General features: G+C 42.2%; 1 protein-coding gene and 1 long non-coding RNA gene across 3 annotated transcripts in view; one reads left to right on the forward strand and one right to left on the reverse strand.

Moving 5' to 3' along the window:
• Positions 1 to 21,492, forward strand: part of mib1 (mind bomb 1) — a 391,854-nt gene that overhangs the window by 278,549 nt on the left and 91,813 nt on the right. The gene's annotated exons all lie outside the window — the stretch shown is intronic.
• On the reverse strand, positions 13,796 to 14,649 carry LOC122411572 (uncharacterized). The gene is made up of 2 exons (XR_006261176.1): positions 14,336 to 14,649; positions 13,796 to 14,234 (listed from the first exon to the last, which is right to left on the reverse strand). It is a non-coding gene; the product is annotated as an uncharacterized lncRNA (long non-coding RNA).

Consider the following 21,492-nt stretch of genomic DNA (forward strand, 5'->3'; position numbering starts at 1 on the left):
CAAATGCGACTTTAAGCGGTAACCCCGCTTGTCTCTTTCTCGCACTTTTTTCCACGTTTTCATTCCTCCGCCACTAGCAAACATCGTTTTTGGCCTGAGATTTTCTCCTATCCCATTCCCCGACATCTTTCTCGCTTTTATTTACTTTTTTATCTCGACTTTTCTACACCCTTGACGCGAGTGAAATTCGTAGTACTCTCGAAAAAGCTTCGGTCCAGGCGACGAGTGCCTGCCTTCTCGTCCTCCTTCGTACACAGCAGACTCGAGGAGCGCGGACCGGAGGGAAAAAACGGACGAGGGCTGGATGAGAGAAGCGCGAAAATATCTGGCATTGCAATAAATGTCAGTCTTGATGCTCGTTGCCGAAACTTGCCACGTCGTCAAAATTGCTGCAAACTCAAATGTGCCTCTTCGGATATCTTTCTTTTTTAGCTTCTCTGATACTTGTAGAAGAACAAAAAAGGATCTGTAGCTGTAATATAATACATGACTGGAAATTCGAGTACCAGCACGTAACATTTATTTATTTTAAAAAAAATGGCTCTACCTCTCAACAAAAGCCCAAGTAAAACGCGAATTTGTGACTGAAATATTGGACATTGGAATAGAATGACAGTTTCCATGCATAAATTTCTTTACAGTTTAAAATAATCCTTCAAATAAAATACTCGAAAAGGGTAATTAAAGAAAGTGATTGATCATTTTTAACAAGAAACAATTCATTATTTCGTATATAAAGTATTATTTTTTGACACCGTGCACCATCATGAAACTGGTTTTGTTCATGTTTTATTTATTTTTTTATGTTTTCAAGTGTCTCTTGAAAACTCGTGAAAGAACGAAGCTAATATGCTGGAAATTGAAAACCAAAAACTTCTCTTGATCGTATTCTCAGCCCCGTTCAATTCTCTTATCGCTAGAAGCTCTCTCGCTTGAATAATGTCGAGGGGCGTTTGATGACGGATCGATATGCCCATTCCATCAGAGAGACGATGGAAGAAGAAGAAGAAGAAGAATAAGACGAGAAATAGAAAGCTGCCTTTCCCCCTGATCGCGTCTTTCCCCCTTTTCTTCCATTCCTTACGCCCGTTCTTTTTCCTTCGCCCCTTCTTCCCAGCAGGCTTTCTCAGTCTTCCAAGCTTTCGCAGTTTGACGATTCCTCCACCCAGTCGAGTTCAACGCTTTGCTATATTATACAATGTTCACCACCCCTCAATCTTCGCGAGCACAGAGAAAAAGCAGGAGGAGCGAGAGAGCAAAAGAAATAAGAGGAGAGTGCTAAAGATAAAGAGAAGAAATAGCAAAAGAGAAAACCCTCTTGCGTAGTTTCTTCCTTACGTACGTACGACTGATCCTTTTATATGATAATTGCAACGTATTTGCCATGAAGCATTTCCCCCTCCTCACCCAGTGTACAAACAGACTACGAGCTTTATTGAGGAGGCACAGAATAATTGAAAACCCGGTACGGTTATTTGTCATCTCTAGAGTCATTGGCAGTCGTTAGGACAAAAGTTCTTGGCCGGAAAGAGATGTTGATGTGTCAGTAACCGTACTGTGCCATAGACTCGGATGGACGATCACTCAGTACTCTTGCAACGATACCGGTAACATTGCAGGAAAACTCATGGATTCCCAATTTTTCCCTTGAGAACAGAAAAGTTTGATTGGTATTGTATACGTGTGTGTCTGTGACGAGACTCGAAGATTCTTTCATTTCACCATTGACGGTGGCCATCGTCCCATCTACGATTCCTCGTTCTTTTTACTCTCATTTCCGTTCTTCCTCTTACCATCTCTTCTTTCTATTCAATCCGTATCTTGCCATGTTGTAGCATCGTTATACGATATGTTTCTTTCGTATGTGTGCAACGAAACACCTCCGTACGCCTCTGCAGTATTGTTTTCTTCTTACCGAATAAATTTCAAGCTTTTTAAATTTGTATAGCTTTTCACGGCAACCCAGACCTTTCTTCTATTGCTCTGTTCAAACGATACACTGGTGATCGTTTTTTTTTTGTTAAAATACAATTTTACATGACACATTTGATTTCTTTCGAGACCTGTCTTGTAACACGTCGAAAAACTTTTCTTTTTCAGGTGAGCCTCAAACCGGTCTTTCCCAATGTTTGTGTTTCATGAGCGGTTGGTAAGTGTGTCGATAAAAGTTATTCTACACAAGTGCCTCAGCAGGGGCGTGGTACAATCATTCGATTCCTTGTTCAAAATAATGCACTCTGCGTTCACATGCTACATTCGAATACGTGTAGAACCCCAATTTTATCTCATCATCTAATCATAATCTAATCTAATCTAATCGTATTCGAGTACAAATTGAACGGCGTCTAAGCAAACCGGTCAACATCAGTCGCGCGTCCTTAATAACTAGTCTCTACCCACAATAATAAGCACAGTAAAAGTCAGCCCAAAAATGGCCTAACTTTGACTCAGGTTTCACTAACAATTTTCTGAACGGATTTGAAGAATTACTGATCAGTCAAACTTCAACACACGACAGAGATTTAAATTTAGGGCGTTCCGGGAACTATTGCTAATATTCGAGGATACGTATAAGTAATAACAGGGTTTATAAGTGACGTGTATCAGGAAAGACATTCAAAAAATTCAGCAAAAGATAGATGAGGAGACTTTGAAACAACTAAGTCGTGAACTAATCGATCCACACATGAAGAAATAAAAAGACTCAAGCGCGTAAAGCCCCCTCGATTGGAGCAGCGGTAAAAATGTCCACCTGAATATTCTAGGTGGAGTGTGCTCGTGTAAAATCGAAACCAACAAAAAAAAATACATCAGGGACCGTTGTAAATTTGTCAAGAATTGATGGCCGTTCTAAAAATTCGATTACAGTAAGAGTAACAAAAAACGCGATTTCGCCGGAGAAACTGGTCGTTTTATAAATATTCCTGGTGCGTCTGGACGGTCACTTACGTATCATTCGCGCTTCATGTTACGCATAATGTATAAACCGCGAAGCTCAAACGGCCGTAGAGGTGGATGACGATAAAGCGGGATGAAAATATTCATGGAGCGTGTGGGCTTTATTCATGGCGCGTTATGGCTATATAAATGGTTTGTGTAAGTAGTCCCGGGTGCGTGAATGTTGCAAGCCGAAAGAGAGGGAAACCTCGGCCTCTCGTTCGCTTGCCCAAGCTCAAAAGCTCTTCTGCCCCTTACACCTCAGCCAACACCCATACAGACATTTATATATTCACAAATGTGTATAGACACTTTTATACGTGGACTAACCTGTACGTAGATATACGCACACAACTATGGACCACTTTCACAGTCACTTAGTTTTCAAGTACAGGAGAGAGAGAGAGAGAGAGAGAGAAAGAGAGAGAGAGCACTTAAGCTTCTCTGACAGTTAAATTCAAAGTGCTCTCTGGAGCTCAAAGTCCCATGTTTTCTCTCTCCCTTCCACCCCAGCTCTTTATCTCTGTACACATGCGTTTGAAGCACAGATATATCTTCGTACTGCACATATATATGTATATGATTCTCTCGCCTCTATCATCCCCCAAATACTGATCTACGGTAACCTTATCCCCTGTAAAAGCTCACGAACTACCCCCAATCCCCTTAAAATAGTCCCCCACTCGTTCCAAACCCTTTCTCGGCGACTCACCGTTGTTCAATTTACATACAATTGTGCGGGTTCATTAACCCATACATATTTACGCTCGTTTGAGACCAACGCCCTGCTCCTCTTGACTCGAGCGAACTTTTCCACGTGTGCTCCTGGACCTCGACTTCCCTTGATCCTTCTGTTTGCTTCACTTATAGTTCCCAGTCCAAAGTTACAGAAAAACGGGCTTGTACGGGAAGCTTCTCGAGTTCGATGAATTTATACTTTTCCAAAATGCCCAGTTGTTACTTATTTTTCGCTCTGGAAAGAAGATTCATGATCGAAGGAAAAACTTGATCGATTGGGAACAATTTTTTCGTACAAATCCAGCGGCAATAATGTGAATTCTGAAGCACTCTGTGTGTGGAAGGTGAATTCGACATATTAACAGAAGAGCCTTTTGAAATTACTTTGTACCCTCCTGAACGCAGTGCGATATGGCAGCTCTGCTCTCGCCGAGCGGTTACGACACTTGGAAAATACCAAACCCTGCGATTGCTAGCTCGGGGACTGTTTCCAGAGTTGGTTTCATTATATAACTATGTAGCCTCATCTTCAGTAGTGAAACTGTATGACGCGTGAATACGAGGGTGGAAGCCCGTAAAAGGGAAGGAATTTCAACATCCTCGTCTCCGATACTGCTTACATATATACGCGGCAATTAAGGTGAATTATAACGTAGTCTTGTCCTGAAATTAAAGTTTACGGATGAAAATACATGCGGGGGGCTACAAACAAGTTTCTATTTTAAATCCGCTCGTAAAAAGGGATGAATTTTTTTATCAGCTGTGAATAAAAAACTCACGTTAAAAACGGGAAATTGTCGGTAGTGTTTTTCAGTGCTTGCAAAAAATTTTGTAATTGGTTCTCGACGAGGCGCGCTCCCCGTTGCTCCGATATCCTATGAATCGATTTTCTACAAAAACATTCACATCCGCTCCCGATCCTTCTATATATTCTGCTTACTGCAGGAAATAGTTCTCGCTGATCTTCATTCCAGTGATACTCTCTTGTACATGTGTATCGCGGGCCATTCAAACTCTTGCAAATACCATCCTACTATTCCTCTTCTCACTCATTTCTCCCTCGCTACACATCCACCGAAAATATGGCTGCGATCCACGAGGAACCGTGGAATAAACGAGAAGGGAAGGCGGAGAACACTGCTCGAGTTTTTCACCAATCTCTCTATACGGCGACCTTTAAAAAACAAGACAAAGAGACGCAGAAAAAGGAATGGAGGAGGGATGCAATGAAACTACGAACGCAATGTGCGGATAGAGAAAACCGGTAAAATATTCAACAAAACAACAAAGCATCGACTAAACACAAATATATCGAGCTTCTCAAGTTTTCATCTACATGTCTGACAATGAACTTGCAACGCATAAATATTCTTCCAAAGCATTCTATCATTTTGATAAAAATTTATGAAATACCGAGTATTGCTTTTGCTTCAAGAATTTCGGTACGATTCCATTGTTTTCAAGCAAAGTCAATTTGTGGACGCCGAAATTGCAAAAGTATACTCAGCAATTTTATGGTTTTGCCACTTCTGTTGAAACTCTTCAGATAAATATAATGTATCAGCCGCATAATTTATTGTATTTTCAGTCTTTACTTGATATGTTTCATAAATGAAAACACACAAACAACAACAAAACACATTTCAAAAATCGAAAAAATGACCTCCAATGATGGGTTCGAAACATGTTTCGTGCGATTCTGAGTCGAATGAAACAAAGTTGTAATGACCGGAAAAAAAAAAATTTCGAAGGCAATAGACTTCGAAAAAATTCCAAGGTTCGAAAATTTTCAAAAATTTCAAAAATCAAAAAATTAACTCCAACGATGGGTTCGAAACATGTTTCACGCGATTCTGAGTCGAATGAAACAAAGTTGTAATAACCGAAAAAAAAAAAAATTTTCGAAGGCAATAGACTTCGAAAAAATTTCAAAATTCGAAAATTTTCGGAAATTTCAAAAATCAAAAAATTAACTCCAACGATGGGTTCGAAACATGTTTCACGCGATTCTGGGTCGAAAGAAACAAAGTTGTAATAATCGAAAAAAAAAAAAATTTTCGAAGGCAATAGACTTCGAAAAAATTTCAAAATTGGAAAATTTTGAAAATTTTCGGAAATTTCAAAACCAAAAATGACCTCCCACTATCGGTTCAAAGCATGTTTCACGCGATTCTGAGTCTCATGAGACAAAGTTGTAATGACCGAAAAAAAAAAATTTTTCGAAGGCAGTAGACTATGAAAAAACACACAAAAATGCTGTCTGAAAAGTTAACGCTTTTTTACAAGCGTGACAGCTCTACCCAAATTAACTAAAATAATTAATACTCCCACCACGTTAAAAATTCATGTAATTTATGTGATTTGAAATTTCTACTAACAGGTCTGATATGATAGAGCATATATATGTATGCCATAACATTCGCTCTGGTCCGCAACGTATCGGTATTTAATCTAAAGCCCCGACTTTGTATTCGAAGCAGGTTTCCGCTTGCACGACATATCGAGCCAGCTCCTCTTTACTCTCTATCCCATTCCTGTGCGTGTCCACGTCTTATACTCGAGGATATCGATTTTTCTTTCGTCCTCTTCTTCTGCTTCTTCTTCCTCATCGAGTCACTACTCTCATCTCACGACCCTCGTCTAATATACAGGGTGTCCTAAGATCAGTAGGTGATAAAGCGAAGTTTATATCGAGATTGAACTTTGATTCGAAAAGTCTGGCAGCATTGTTTTGGAATTCGATCCAGAAACATTCAAATCTGGGTTTGTCTTTCTGTAGTCTTTATATTTTGAGTCTTTATATGAAACCACGTTTCAAGTATTGTTCGAAGATCGTCCGAATACTTGTAAGGGAATCCAATTTCTGAGAAATTCCTTGAAAAGTGAATGAAAAATTCGGAAAAATTGTAAAAAGCTATTTTACCGTCTTCAAAACGATTGTGTAATGGAACTGATAGAACGTAGCAAAGGACAGTGCTAGCACTACAAAAACATATACAACAATCCTTCCCACTGTCGATACTCTTCGAGCAAATACGCTTGGGGACAAACTAACGCAATCCCATTTGTACGTCGATCAAGGTTGCTCCACTCTTGCCTTGATCCTGCACGGCTACGCGGATGTCCATGGCTTTTGGAAATTGTTGGGAGTGATGTCTACTGATAGATAACGCAACAACCACCCACCTAACGAGAAAATTTATCAGTTCATAACCATTCTCCAAAAACGTTTTACACGTGCTTTCATCGACAGATCAATTAAGTGTTGTCATATTTGTATTGGAAATTTTCTCGCGAATAACGAAATTCGAGACAACGAAAAGTGGAAATTTGGGGGTTAAAAGTCGAAAATGCTTTCGTATATACGAAATAAAAAAAGAACGACATTTATACGACATTATTGGAATAACGTTGCGAAATTTCGATCATCGAAAATGTTCGAATCACACTACCTTTAGGATCCCAAGATATTTTTCAAGACAACTTTTTAAATTCAATACTACTGAGCGTTCTCTTGGCTTAATAATTCTCTTTTGTTTTCTCATGGCACACCGCGTTTTACCCATTCTCCTTGTTCCTTGAGATCGAGCATGCACGTACAAAACTTTCTCACGCTTTTCAAGAAAATTAAGTGAGGAAAGAAACATTGTGAAGAAAAATACAGCGAATGGTAAAAAAGAGTTGAAAATATATAGTCTTGATCTTCGTGTGTCACTCAATCATTCTAAATTACCCTTGAGACGACGTGTTTCTCATACATGGAACTGTCAAGAAGGGTGCCATTTTTTCTGAGGCTGAAAAAATTGAAAACTCGAAAACTGACGAAACGGTGGGTTGCACTTTTCGAAGCCGAACATCCGAATTGAAGTAATGATTTATCAAAAAGCTTCTCTTTTGCGTGCAAACATTTTTCGTGAGGATGAAAAAACATTTTTTCCATCCATCCAAACGGAGTTTGTCGTCTTTTTATCTGCACAACGAATGGAGCAAAATCGTTGGTGGACAGATCGGTCGTCAATCCCTTCCCTCTTCATCTCCACTTCGATTCTCCCTCTCGATCTCGCGTGATTCGAATGTTCAAGTAACGACGTTTCTCTCGACGCCGAGAGGCAATTGATTTCACGTGGCAAAGTTCCAGGCGTGGGCGCCTGAAGAGACCTCTCGCAAGCTTAGCGCATGCCGTGGTATCCCCCCTCTCTTCCCCTTTCCCTCGACTTCGACCCCATTCCTCTTTGTTCCCTCCTCGCTTCTCCCCGGCCGTCTCCCCTCGACAGGATTTGTTCCTTGAGTGCACGGACCGAAAATTTCCGTCGTTCGCCTTTGCACACAGTCGACGAAAGCAAATTTGTCATCGCCACGCAAAGCACCCTATCCCGCCCTCTCCAAGCTCCGGACAATTTCTCCCTGACGTTATGACTCTTCCCTGTTGTCGCAGACCACTTCTCTCCTTCTCTCTCACTCAGAAATCTTTCCAAACACTTCTCTGGTCCCCGTCCAAGCCCTGTTCTATTTTCGGTATACCCAGGACAAACAACCCTGCGAAAAACACGGAATCAAGAATCAGGACAACCGTATATCGATCCCTGGTGATGGCAAAATCGTTTGCTATCACCATTCAATACATGGAAAGGAGAGCCTGCGAATAAGTTATCCGTAAACCGTAGTGGCCCTTTGCATGATGATTAGGACATAAATTCCTTTCGATTTGAACTATTATGCAATTCTACTTATCCTATGACCAACAATGACGTTTTGCACCAGTGTTTTGGACCAACAAAAATGATAGGTTTAAAAATTACGTTTTTTATGCGTGGATAAATATAACCAGCCCCAATCGTTGTACACCGGTAGTGGGGGACGTGAAACTTTTTCCCCAATTGAATAATAGAATAAATAAGACAGTAAAATGGAACCAGCAGAAGCTCGGCAAGTAGATACTATCATGCCTTTGAGCTAACATTTAATTCTCGCTCAGCTTAATGTTTTTACACTTAATCTTAATGATAAACATTTTTTCCAAGCCGTTGGGGATTTGCATATTTAAGTGAAAGGGAATTTAGTAACGCACCTAAAAGTTTTAAAAAGTTCCCGTCGAGTTTATACAACAGAAATGATTATTTTCCCTCCGTCTGAATATTCCACTTTATAATCCGGTGAACGGGACCTCGCACCTTGGTTAATAATCCACGCAACACCAATTATAATAAATATCATCATTTAACCGTCAACCCACGTCTCTGTGACCTCAGGGACGAAAGTTCGTAATAGTGGTCACACGTTTTACTCAACGTTGTTATAACGGCGCACGTCGACGGCAATTAGCATCGCCACTACTGCACGGGCTCGGTTGCGGCCAAAGTTCGAATTCACCGACATTCAAGAAGGGAAGAGTAGGGCGTTGACATTTCTCAGGCACAGGGGCGATTATCCTCGACCAGAGCACGTAACGCTTGTTAATTGTTGAGACAAACGGGCTTTATAAATCAAATATAAACTGTACATAAGAGGAATTTCGGTTAAAGCTATTTTGCTAATAATTCTTTGAAGCAATAATAATAAAAAAGCGTCGTATAAATAATTCATACTCGTTGGTCAAGTTATAGCTTCTCACATTTCGAGAATACTTGGAATCAAGAGTTTATTAAGATTGATTATCATGAAGATATTTATTACTCTGATACTGCGTCGTGATAAGTCGTACGTCGTTCACCGTCATTTCACTGACAAGTGATTCAGTGAGATCTTGGCACAAGTTTGAGTATATACTTGCTAAGTTTTTGCATGAAAAGTGAGTCTTCATTTTCATAGACCACGAAGAGCTCTGTCTAAGAGAGAAGAGAAAGCAAAGTTGCAAATTGATGCATTTTCTTTTGACTAGAATTACCAGTTTGAGGTCTCTTCCACTCTCTTCTTCTCGCTCTTCGGAAAATCTACTATCGTTCTCCTCAAGACTCGACTAAAATGCCAGTGGCTAAAGGAAATTCATTCTCGAATGAATCGCGTCTTGTAGAGGTGTGGGACCTCCGGAGTCGAGAGCAAGCTGTGGTCCCGTGACGCCACCGTCAGAGGGCAGGAGCTATATGTATGGTTAGAGGTCGAGCTTTTCCACGAGAATTCCGGGATTCTCGTACCTATAACGGAGAGGTGGGTTGCCGAGCGCCATCTTATCACGATTACCACTGCCCGTAACAATATTAATCTAAAACTTTGAACGAACTTTTGCCTCCGGTCATTTAATTTTCTCCGTGAGGTTTTCTCGAAAAAGTAAGTAAACGTGAGTTCGAGAGAGAAAGATAAACGAAGAGAAGGGAGGGTGTTGAGAAGTAGTATACTGCACCGCTCGAAAGGATCTATACATTGAAGAAATGAGAGAACGTAAAAGCAAATGGGTGGATGAGAGAAAGCGAAGAGCCGCCATGATACGCCAGGTAGGCGCTTCTTCTTATTCCTCTTGCGTGAGACGCGCTTCCTCCAAGAATTTGTTTGAAATTTTAACGTTACTGTGAACTTGTAGTTTATTTTTATACCATTCAGTCGATACCATGCCCCTGATGACGAGCACATTTCACCCTGCCGACCTTTCGGAAGACAATTTATCAATTGCTTTTTTTTAAATACCAAGCGAGAAGGAGATGAAAAGAATTCTATACATTGGAAAGTTTAAAATACTGAGGGGGAAGATAACTAAGCCAGGATAAACACTTTTCATCGAGAAAAATTCCTCCGCCACAGTGAAGCCCGTTCCACTCGTTTCACCCGTGGAAAACACTTTCGTTCTGCCTCGTAGAAGCTGCCTGCAGTCAAACCCTCGATATTTCCCTACCATGCTCGCCCAAAAATATCCACAGCATGGTCCTCGCGGCCACGAAAAAAACAAAATTACGTGTTTTTGTAACTCTCGAACTGTCAATAACTCCAAGACGAACATTTTCCGAGGAACCAATTTTGCTAATTAATGTTTACAGAGAAAAAGCACTTTCTCAGTTTCTGGACTACCGGAAACTTTCTCCCGAACGTTCGCCAAGGGCTAAGCTAGGTTTTCATATCCCGCGCACTCTAGCTATCGCGTCCTATTTATATTCCTGCTTTAACCGCACCCTCCGTCCCGACACTTTTTCACCCACGAAAACTTCACTCCCCCAACCTCATGATTAATCCTGCCACGTCGCATTTTCCGAAAAAATAAATGAGCGAACAAGAAAACAAACGAATGTTCGTAGTTTTTTTTTATATTTTTCAGGTCCTTTAAATTTAAAAAATCGATATTTTTTTTCTCGGAGCTCCAATAGAAATTATTAGTATATTTTCCAAAAGATTCAGATTAAAAAAAAAAAATTTTCCACACGTTTTTTAATCTCATGATTTAATACGAAAAAAAGAGATAAATGCGAGGTAGCCTTTAAATTTGTTTAAGAGTGACAAAATTTTATTAGATTTATGGAGTACTTTCTGCTATGAGAGCAAAAAAAATGTTCGCTTCGCAATTAAAAAAAAAAAAAAAAAAACACAAAAATATCAAAAGTGGCTTGAGCACTATCTAAATTTTTTTTTAATTCTAAAATTTTGGGAAAACTACTTTTTTATCTCGTCTCTACGGTGTCTGTAGTATTAAAGTCTCTTCACGGATACTCGTTTTGCGGGCACACTTGATACTCCAATGGAACTTTACCTGAATGATTATCGTGTCATTTTGTAATCCCCAAAGTCATAAAACTGTAAAGTTCTATTAACAGTGTATTTTTTAACTGAATAAATTATTTTGTATGAATATTCTCGGGAATACAAACTACAAAATATTCCATCTACGCTTTGCATAAAGTTATGTATAGTTTTGCAAGCATTTCCTTTTTGTTCTTCAGCTTATCCCAATTGGGGTCCAATTCTATTAAACGATAAAAAGATCCACGTTTTATACGCCCTAGTAATTATTTTTACGTGTACGTATCGCGCCACCAATATCCCTGCAGGCTGAATTTCATTTAGCTTTCACCCTCTCGACTGAAAATGTTCCTGGCTGGGATGAAAAGCATTTTTTTCATTTAGTTTTTTCTCTATCATCCCTAATGGTACAGATATGAAAAGATAATTGGGGTCAAAACAATTCGATCCACATCCGGTTATTCACTAAAAATATACACACGAGAACAACAACATACGTTCGATGAACTTCTGCTTTAACCGAAAAGCACCTGAAATACATCGAAGCTCGTGCTTTTCATTATTTCGCACAAATCAAACAAAAATAATTGAAAGTATCATTGAAACGTTGTAACGATGAGTTCTTCATTAGACTCTGCAGTAATGTTCTTACTATTGGCAGTATTATCGTAATAATAATACCGCAAAAGCTACCACTGTTGATAACTTAAGAACAATGTTCGTTATCGTATTTTATTCAAACCACAAATCAACATTGGAAATCAACTACATTAACAGAAACATAAGCCGCGAATTGGTTACCGGAAACCCCTACTATGCAGTACATCCAAATGCATTTCCTCATGACTCGGATAGAGATGCATATACTTCGAGATCATACATATATACGTGGGCGGTTCGCATATCCTTGGACACTCGAACACATCAGCCAGTTTCCTGTGGAGATCGACGTAGCCCGCAATCATGACCCTCATACCAGAAATTCTCTTAATCCCCTTCCTCTTTCCGTCTCCCCCTCGCTCTCTCTCTCTCTCTCTCCCTCTTTCTCCACAAACCCGGAAATCATAGTGACATCTCTTGTTATATCGATGAGCCATTGCGTGGTACTGATCCGTCCGCTCCTCCAGGCCGTTCGATGTTCTGCCCACGATTTCTAAACCAGCTGAGATTGCGGAGACAATTTCGGGTATTAATAGAATGCATGCTCAGTTATAGCTATTGTACGATCATCTGCGTGCTGGGTCGTCTTCAAGCAAGGTGGAACGCCCAAGCGTAAAAGCGCTTCACAGGTAAATCAAACACTCTGATTAATTTACTTGAGATGGAAAGTAAGAGTGGTTCATTTTCTATAAAGAGACGTTTAGTAATGAATGGAGCGACTGTTGAAAGAGGGATAAATTTGATTCCATAATTTCATGGACCGATCATGCCGTTGCTTCATCGCGACACGTACGCAGCAATTGTTCCGCTCATTCCCGAGCAGGCGAATCCATTGAATAGTTTTGCTAATCGGTTAACGTTAGATCGTCAGCGTAACACAACAAAGCAAGCAGGCCATTTTCGAGCCCGATGCAAAGGTTTGCACATCAGCTTTCAACGACGGTGTACATCATCCTGGTATTTCCTACATATACCGTGGGCTACGTACTATAGATTAGTCCAGATACGCCCTGTGAAGGAACAACAGGTTGCCATTAATTATCCACGTCCGTCAATTAGGTCTCGGCTGCCCAGCCAGCACACCCGATATTCTCTCTCTCTCTCCCTCCCGACTCCTTCCATTTGCTCTGCTCTATCCTTTGCCCAGCGAGGACTATGCTGGTCTTCCATCTTCTATTCTCTCTCTCTCTCTCTCTCTCTCTCTCTCTCTTTCCACGTTGTGTTGTCGTTTCGGGGTCATCGTCGACGAATTGGTTGGACGCGTGTCAGGCATTGACAAATTAATCACGGAAGGAAACTTTCGGGCCGGAGGGAGGAACGGAAAAAGAAGGGAAACAGTCATTGAAAAACGATAATGGAGAGAATCCACAAAGATACGGAAAGAGAGAGAGAGAGAGAGAGTTTAGTATTTTTTGGCCAGTAACGAGACGGGCTAGAAGGAGGGAAGAGCGATAGTGAAAAAGACGCGAAAAACCTTCCCGGCCGGCGATCTTCGAACGTCGTCTTTCTGAGCTGAGACCATTTGCAAAGTTTATCGAACCGCGCACATTTACCCTCGCAGCTTTTTCCCCCGCAACTCGGTGTGCCCGCTCGTGGCTTTAGATTTAAAGCGAAACGCGTCGATAGGAGGAGATACACGAAAATGTATACTCATCCCTCTTTTATTCCCCGGGCTGCGTAATCGTGACCGCGAGCAATTTTTTATGACGACGCTTAAAGAAACATAACGGAACGTAGGATTTGGCTCTTCTCGTCGTACAGGGGTGAAAAACAAAAGTAATTTATTTCTACGCATAACAGATAGGATGATTCGCCACTGGCGAAGAGGATTCTGTTTTATTTATGTTTTTTCAATCTCACTCAAACTATATTCCGAATGAAATGAAACGAACTCCTACACACTCTCGGTGTTCTATCTGCCGTATATATTGCATCTACAGCGAAATAGGCGATCGAGCTTGATAATTCAGGAGGTTGATATACACATATATGCACGCAACCGTGACGCTATATGTTCTCGGTCCACAGAAATCGTAAATCCTCGGGTGTCGATCGATGATGTATAGCCTACGACCCCAGCAGGCACACAATTTTTATCTCTCCGACGTCTGTATTTTCCTCCCGCTCTCAATCCCAGCCATCTTCTGTCTCACGAGAGGAGCTTCGTCCATTTGCTCTAATTTTACGCTGAGTTATCATAAACTCTATTATTTTAATCCATCTGCAGCTCTTGATCCATACTGAACAAAAGAGATATGGGCTTATTAAGATTTTATCATTGAATCGGCCAGAAATTTATTCAGCACGATGCAAAGAGTGTTTGATCTGTGAAAATAATTACAAATCGCTTGCAATCAGATCTCATGTCTTCGCACTATCCCAGGTAGTCCGTCAATGTCTTCGTCTGCCGAAACTCACGACCACCATCAACCGCGTTACTCCGTCGCTCTCGTAGCTGAGACACACAAAACATTGATTCGCTAAACTCATGATGTATAATACGTCCATTTGAAATGAGTTTGGCGATGGGCCAAAATCCTCATCACAAAACACTGTGTAGGCAGCTCGCAAACACACGAGCTCTCTTCTGACAGAGGAAATAGGTCTGGCCGGTTGAGCGGTATATTCTGATGCTTTTCCTGGTGGTCGTGGAGCGCGCTGCGGCGTCCTGAGCCCACTGGCTTTATTCGCCGATCGATATGACTCGCTTTTGCCTCTGCCTCTGCCTCCCCCCTCCTCCGGCCCTTCTATCCCTTTATCCCACTAGTCCGCTGGGCCAAAGTACTACTATCATAACCCTTCGTATCTGTCGCTTTTTCCACTTTCTCCCCTTATTGCATACACCCAGGAAGATGTATGTATGCGCATATAAAAAGGTCATTCTGGCCTCTTTGGCTGTGCATTCTCGTTCCGGTGACGTGAAATGATTTTAGCATTCTTTTTTGTTATCTTTCACAGTCCCTAACATTGTAGGAGATGAAAAATTGAATGGGTCTTGGTCGGCAGGTACGTGGAGCTACCGCGTATCACAATTCGGATAATAAACGCAAAATAGGAAATTCGGAATAGACGTTCATTTCTGGAATCCACAAATTGGTATGTAGATTTCGTAATTGCAAAAAGAAAGGATGAAACCGCTTCGACTTTATTCCAGCGGGATCTATTTCCGCATATATGCATTTGTAAATGACTCTCGTAGTTGTTGCAAATAAATGAAATAGATTCCGGCTCGTTTCATCTCCAGCCGGGCTCGCATAACAGTGACGTCCTATTTTGCCTCAATCGTTCTGTATGTACAAACAGGGGGCACAGCAAATACTATATACGGATGCATGCGTGCCAGAGGGTTACGGTATGTCGCCCGTCATATCGATTCTCCTTGGCATCAGCAGTAGAGCCGCATCCCATCCTTACGCTGAGTCTAGTCTGATCTGACGGGTCTTCAGGTCGCGCCAACAAGAGTGGATATGTACCGGCCGTGCGGTCCACAGCAAGCTGACCAGCAAACACGTATAGATAGAGCAAAGGTAACGCTGATCTACGTGATCATGTAGCCGCACATACAGACATTAGCTGCTGATGTAATGCGAATAGTTGTGTGGGACGAAGAGACACGGACACAACCGAGGACGATATCTACAACGGGTGCATGGATATAGAGATATGCAATCATACGTACAAGCTTGGCATTGAGTTTCCTGGTAATATGTACGGGTGTGCCACACACGTAAGTTTAAATTTGGCATACCGTGTATACCACGTGCAGGGCATACACACAAACGGCCATTTACAAGGGAGGTAGAGGCTTCAGTGCCAACTGACCTACGTGGCTAGCCCAGCAAACCTGGAGTACCGATGACACTGGCAGTCGCCGTATAGGCTGTCGGATACATGTGTCTATGGACACGTTATGTATATCCGATGCGAGCAAAAGTAGAAGGCTAGACGAGCCGACGGACTCGCGCTAGTGATCCGCATCCCGCTTATGAATCTAGGACGCGGATCCCTTTACCGGGGTCCGCGTCTAGCTGAACTCTCTGAGCTTTCCCAAACAGTATTTTCTCTATATATATTCGATTGCTCGTTGCTTCTACCAGCGGGTCATCACCGGTACGCGCTACAGTTGTGGAAAAGGAGCTGCCCGATCACACGGGAAATACCGCCAGGATTTCCAGTTCACTGTATCTGCTCACGTGTACATGCCATGTAAATGGTTCAATCCCAGTCATTCCTGAATAATGAACCGTATACGTTTCGAGGAACGAGCAGACAGATGAATGCGTCGTATGTGGAATTGGGCGACGCACAGTCCTCGGTATATCTCATTCCATCGATAAACGTTTGCAGCCTGTTCAATTCACAATTCCACCGTGTTTCGAGGTTCCCTCGACTCAATTTCGTTTACACAGAGCGCAATGGCTAGTTTTGCCATTCGACCCAGGTAATATCAGAATGTTACGCGTAAACGCTTCGTCCTATCAAATTCAGTGTCCTATTTCCGAGCCTGGAAGAGTATTGAAAAATATTTTTACGAAATAAACAATCGTTCGATAAATCGAATAATTTAAATGCGTTATTTGAGGATAAAAGTATTTTCATTCTTCAGCTCACTTTGTTTTTTATTGATGAGACATCAGATGTCATCCTAACTTGACGAAAAACACCCGTGCACCAACTGTATACAGACAGAAACCTCTGCATAGACGCCAAATTACTCCTTCGTTATACTCCTGCTACATTCATGTCACTCTCCATGAAATGTATGCATTAGTGATTACTGCTCGTCGCGATGCTCTCGTTATATGTATATCCTCTCATTCAGTTTTGGATATACTGTAGTCACACCATCGTAACAGGCGACGACAAATACGATCAAAAGGAACATTTGTGTCTCTGACAAACCCAGACTCTGTTATAACGAATTCACAAATCTCAAATTGTTTCCCTAAGCTTGATGATTATATTCACTGGCAACACCTGATCCTATGTTCGGAATTGCGTTACACAAAACATTATATACAGCTGTATATACGTATGTACGTATTATGGCGTAGGATATTTTATAGAATCGCTAGGGTATTCGCCAACAATTGGAGACTTCCACACGGAGAAATGTTTCAAACTATCGTTCGACCTCACCATCATCCTAATCCATTTCCAATGTCCCGAAAGGGCCAGTGGTAGGTAAACCTCACAAAATTACGTATTCGATACTATTAACGATGCTCCGTTGCATTCAGGCTTTATATTGGAATTGGGAACGTTGAAAATATCCTAACTCCATAAAACGTGGTGGGGGGGATGCGGTGAACGGGCTAGGAATCAGTTATACTAGCCGTAGATTAGAAATCCAATGAAATCGAAACGGGTTGACCGAATTATTCGCTACATCGGCCACAAAGAGAAAGGGATCAATTGATTGATGGATGGCTGTAAATTTAAGCGAAACACCGAATTGAGGAATTGTGTACGTATGTATAGAAAATAGCCCAGCTCATATCTGTATGCGCGCATAGATATTTAAAAGATAGACAGGATAGGATGGAGTTTCGATTGAGAGAATTGTCGAATCGATACGAATTCGATCCCATTATCCTTGGCGTTTCGATGCTCGTGCGACGTGCATACAGTACCGACGAACGGATCTCGATTCCGTATTCGGAATCCACCACGACGGGGGTATTCCGCAACGTCACGTCCATAGTATTGTACTCTGACCACGAATTCCTCGCGTTCCCCGCACGTACGGTGCGGGAATAACTTCCGCGTTTGAAATTAGGCGTTTCTGTCGGACGCGCTAGCACGAGGACGAGTTGCTTACGGATATTGCTTAGGGTGCGATCTATAAGTGCCAACAAGGCTCCAGGGTTGTACGACATTGTCATAATCTCCATGGAACACAGAATTCGCCTGACGGTAGAATATCAAAGTTCATGCTAACATTTGAAAATGAGTCTTCTATAGCATCGGATTTGTCAATAACTTTAATATTTCCAGCCCTTTTTTAAACTTCCAATATAAAAAATTATGAGAGAGTTTGAAATATCAACGTTGATAATAATTTACGGAAATTCTTATTTAATTCTTAAACTTCATTTTCACCATTTCTTCCTCGATCCATCATGCCATTTGTTTGTAACGCGGGTCAAAGGAGCCGTGAGCACCCAGAAATAAGAAGATCGTCCGCAAGCATCTCTCGGTAATCTCATTTTTTTCGACAATTCTGTATTTCACGAGTGCTACCTCCCTCCCCCCTCATGATACATTCAAAACAAATTTCTCCGGCACTCACGGTGGAGCGAAATTATACGTTCACATGTTATGACGAGGCAGCGGCGCGGTAGAGAAAAGTTATAGCACGTAACGACGAGCAACGAGTGGATAGTCGAGATCCCAGTCCGAAGAGAGAGGCAACGGAAGAATGCGGAACGAGGCAAGGATAGTGATACCGCGTACGGAGCAGGAGCCACCGGACTTTGCGTTCGTTTGTTCGTCGGATCTCGCAGGAGGAGATCTACATATATTGTATACGTGTATACACACACATGATCCCATGAGCCTCACGAGCGCGCGATGCATGTCGGCGTACTGTTTGTTTCGTTGATTTATGAAGCATGCCAGGGACACAAAACACAACAGAACTCGCCTCGCGGCCGCACACAGTGCGAACGGTTCTCACTCGTTCCCAGTTCCATTCACTCTTTTCTCTTTCCGTCTCTCGTTTCTCTCAGCCGTGTATACTGTCCCCATTCTCTCGCGAACGCCCCAGCCATCCGCTCTGCCGCACAGCATGCCACCGGGCCACCCTCAACAAAATAGAACAACGATGGTTGTGACTGCGGGGCTCTGACGTCACGTGTAACCACGCCTCTCTCGCGGCCTCACCGCGATCCTTTCGTTTCACATACAACCTTCTCTTTCTCTCTCTCTCTCTCTCTCACACACACACACACACACACACACTTTTATTCGCCCTTCCTTCCCTCCCTCTCTTTATGCTTCTCCTATACCCCTCACTAGGTGTTCGCTAGCTCATCCTCCAGTATTCACAACCCTGCGCTAGTGCAATGAGGGAAGGTACCGAACTACCATATTCCGCCCTCCCTCCCTCCCTGCCGCGAGGACTCCGAGCACCCCTCTAGTTTTCCTGGTCATGTGCGGGGCAACCGAAGCACTGTACCGAAACCACCCACCAATTCACTTTGTGCAGTTTTATGCATATTCATTCGGCGTCTCCCGTAATAGCCGTGGCCTTCCCATTAATTTGAACGAACTGGCGAAACATGTAAATCTGATACCAATTCAGCGTACCCTATGTCGAGAGAGTATCTGAACGGGTAGGTATAACGTGTCCAAGAGTGTATTAGTGCAAGGGGTATTATTCGTGGCGTTTAAGTGGCTTGGTTGCCCGGACCGATTGAACGAGACGACAACGGCTCTGGTACCTGTTAGGCCGCTGGCTGGCTGGCTGGCTGGCTGCCTGGCCCAAGTTCCTCTCGTGGGCTTAACGCTCTTCGCTTAAATGTGCAAGTTCTCACTAGAATTTCCTATTGTTATACGTATGAGCTTGCTCGTTTGCTTCAAGGTCTTTACACTGGCGATCGGCAATTATCCATTTCTTCCTGTTCTGCCTACGATCTTCGTTCGAAAAGAGCCAACTGCATCGCGTTGATCTGATGAATATTACTTCGTGATTCCGATGCCTCCGTGACTCTATCACATTCGGCAATGTGTTCTTGTTATTCGTGGACTTTATCGACCTTCCGGAAATGCGACTTTTCTCAAGGCTTCCAGATCATAATCAAAAATGGATTCCACGTTGCCGCAAAGGGCAAAGCCGTTGAGTCCTCGAAAAGTCACGTGTATCACAAAATCTTTTCGAATAAAATACACATGTTGTAGGGGTATCTGGTTATGCGCTAACAAACTTATTGTTCGGAAGCTTCCGCAACGCGAAAAGTGCCAAGAGGAATATCAATGTTGGATACCGAAGATAACATCGATCGTATTTACGTTTCCACAGGAAAAGCATATGTATATTGAGATAATCTTGAAAGTCACGTCCCTGCACGCATTTGCGCACGTATCGGTGGTCCATACGTGAAATCGTCGTCTCAAACATGACTCGTAGCTCGCCGCTGAGAAGCAATTGGCTGATGAAAAAAACTCCAACTTTCGTTCGAGTCTGACCTGGTTCAGTCGAATGATCCGGTAGTTGAGGTTAAATCTCTCCTGCAAAATTGTAGGGCCAACACGAAAAGCAAAATAACTTATCGATTCGGTCATGGAAAACCTGGCCAGCTACAAAACCAATCACGAGTCACAAGAAGAAGGTATATATTGAAGCTACCTCGCCTCGTCCTTGAGTTTTCCACGGTTGCTTAGCTCCCATTCGGAGCTATAGGGATACAGGGATATATGGGATTTCGGAACCGTCACTGGGGCTGGGAGCATATGACGAAAATCGAAATGAGGACGGATAGTGAAGTGAGCTGTGGAGAAAAGAAGACCGGAAAAAAATGATAAAATAAAGTAGTATTTGAAAAGTTCAAGAAGAGCAATAATAGGGTTTTTAAATCGCGAAAAGTGTCGATGTCGCACATTCCTCTCGAGATAATTATGGATGCGAAATTTTTTTTGTTTATTCAAATTTATGTAGATTTATTGTATTTGACAAGTGCAATTTTGCTTTTGAAAAAGAGCCCTTATTTTTAAGGAAACTATCGTGACGTAGAGCCTGACTCTTAAAATCTGATGATTTGTCGATGAACTGGCGATATTAACTCTTAATTAAATGAGAATTCGGAATCGGTTGAAAGATAATTGTAAATGAAATCAATGCTATTATTATCAAGATTTTTATTATTGCCAAAGAAACGCCAATAGATTCAAAAAATGGCCGGAAGACACTCAAAGCTTCATTAATCAAGTTGTGTCGTATTTTATTCCAAATGAAGCCACGAGCAAAAGCACGGACTCCGTAAAAAATGATTTCAAGCTAAATCAAGCGGAATTGCAGAGCTGTAAAGCAAATGATGGTGCACAAGCCTGGTAGCGTCTTCGAGAAGCATGGCCAAGCTCTAGAAGGGAAGCTTCTGAGCTTCGTTTCAATGGGTCGGTTTAACTTGCACTATTTGAGATAATTGATGGCCAAAATGTTCTCTCATCCCTTGCTCCTGTCTCGTTCCGCTATATAGCCGTACTACCATTGTACATTCTATACCCAACGCCCTTCCATGACCATAACCACAAGAAGATCTAGAGACGAGAATCCCAGAGTCACGAGAGATGAAGCGCAAGGAGGACAGAGAGACGAGAAGAAGGTGGAACGTTTTGAGCAGAGGGGATTCCACGCCAGAGCCCGCTCCTATTCCTACCGACCGCCGGACCTGCGATGCAATTTCCTTCCAACTGGACAGAGGACTGCATTAGTGATACGCCCCACATCCTTGCCTCGAGAGAGATTCGCGTGAGAAACTATTGACGCCCCTGAGTTTG

This window comes from Venturia canescens, chromosome 5 (assembly GCF_019457755.1).
Source record: "Venturia canescens isolate UGA chromosome 5, ASM1945775v1, whole genome shotgun sequence".
Lineage (NCBI taxonomy): Eukaryota > Metazoa > Arthropoda > Insecta > Hymenoptera > Ichneumonidae > Venturia > Venturia canescens.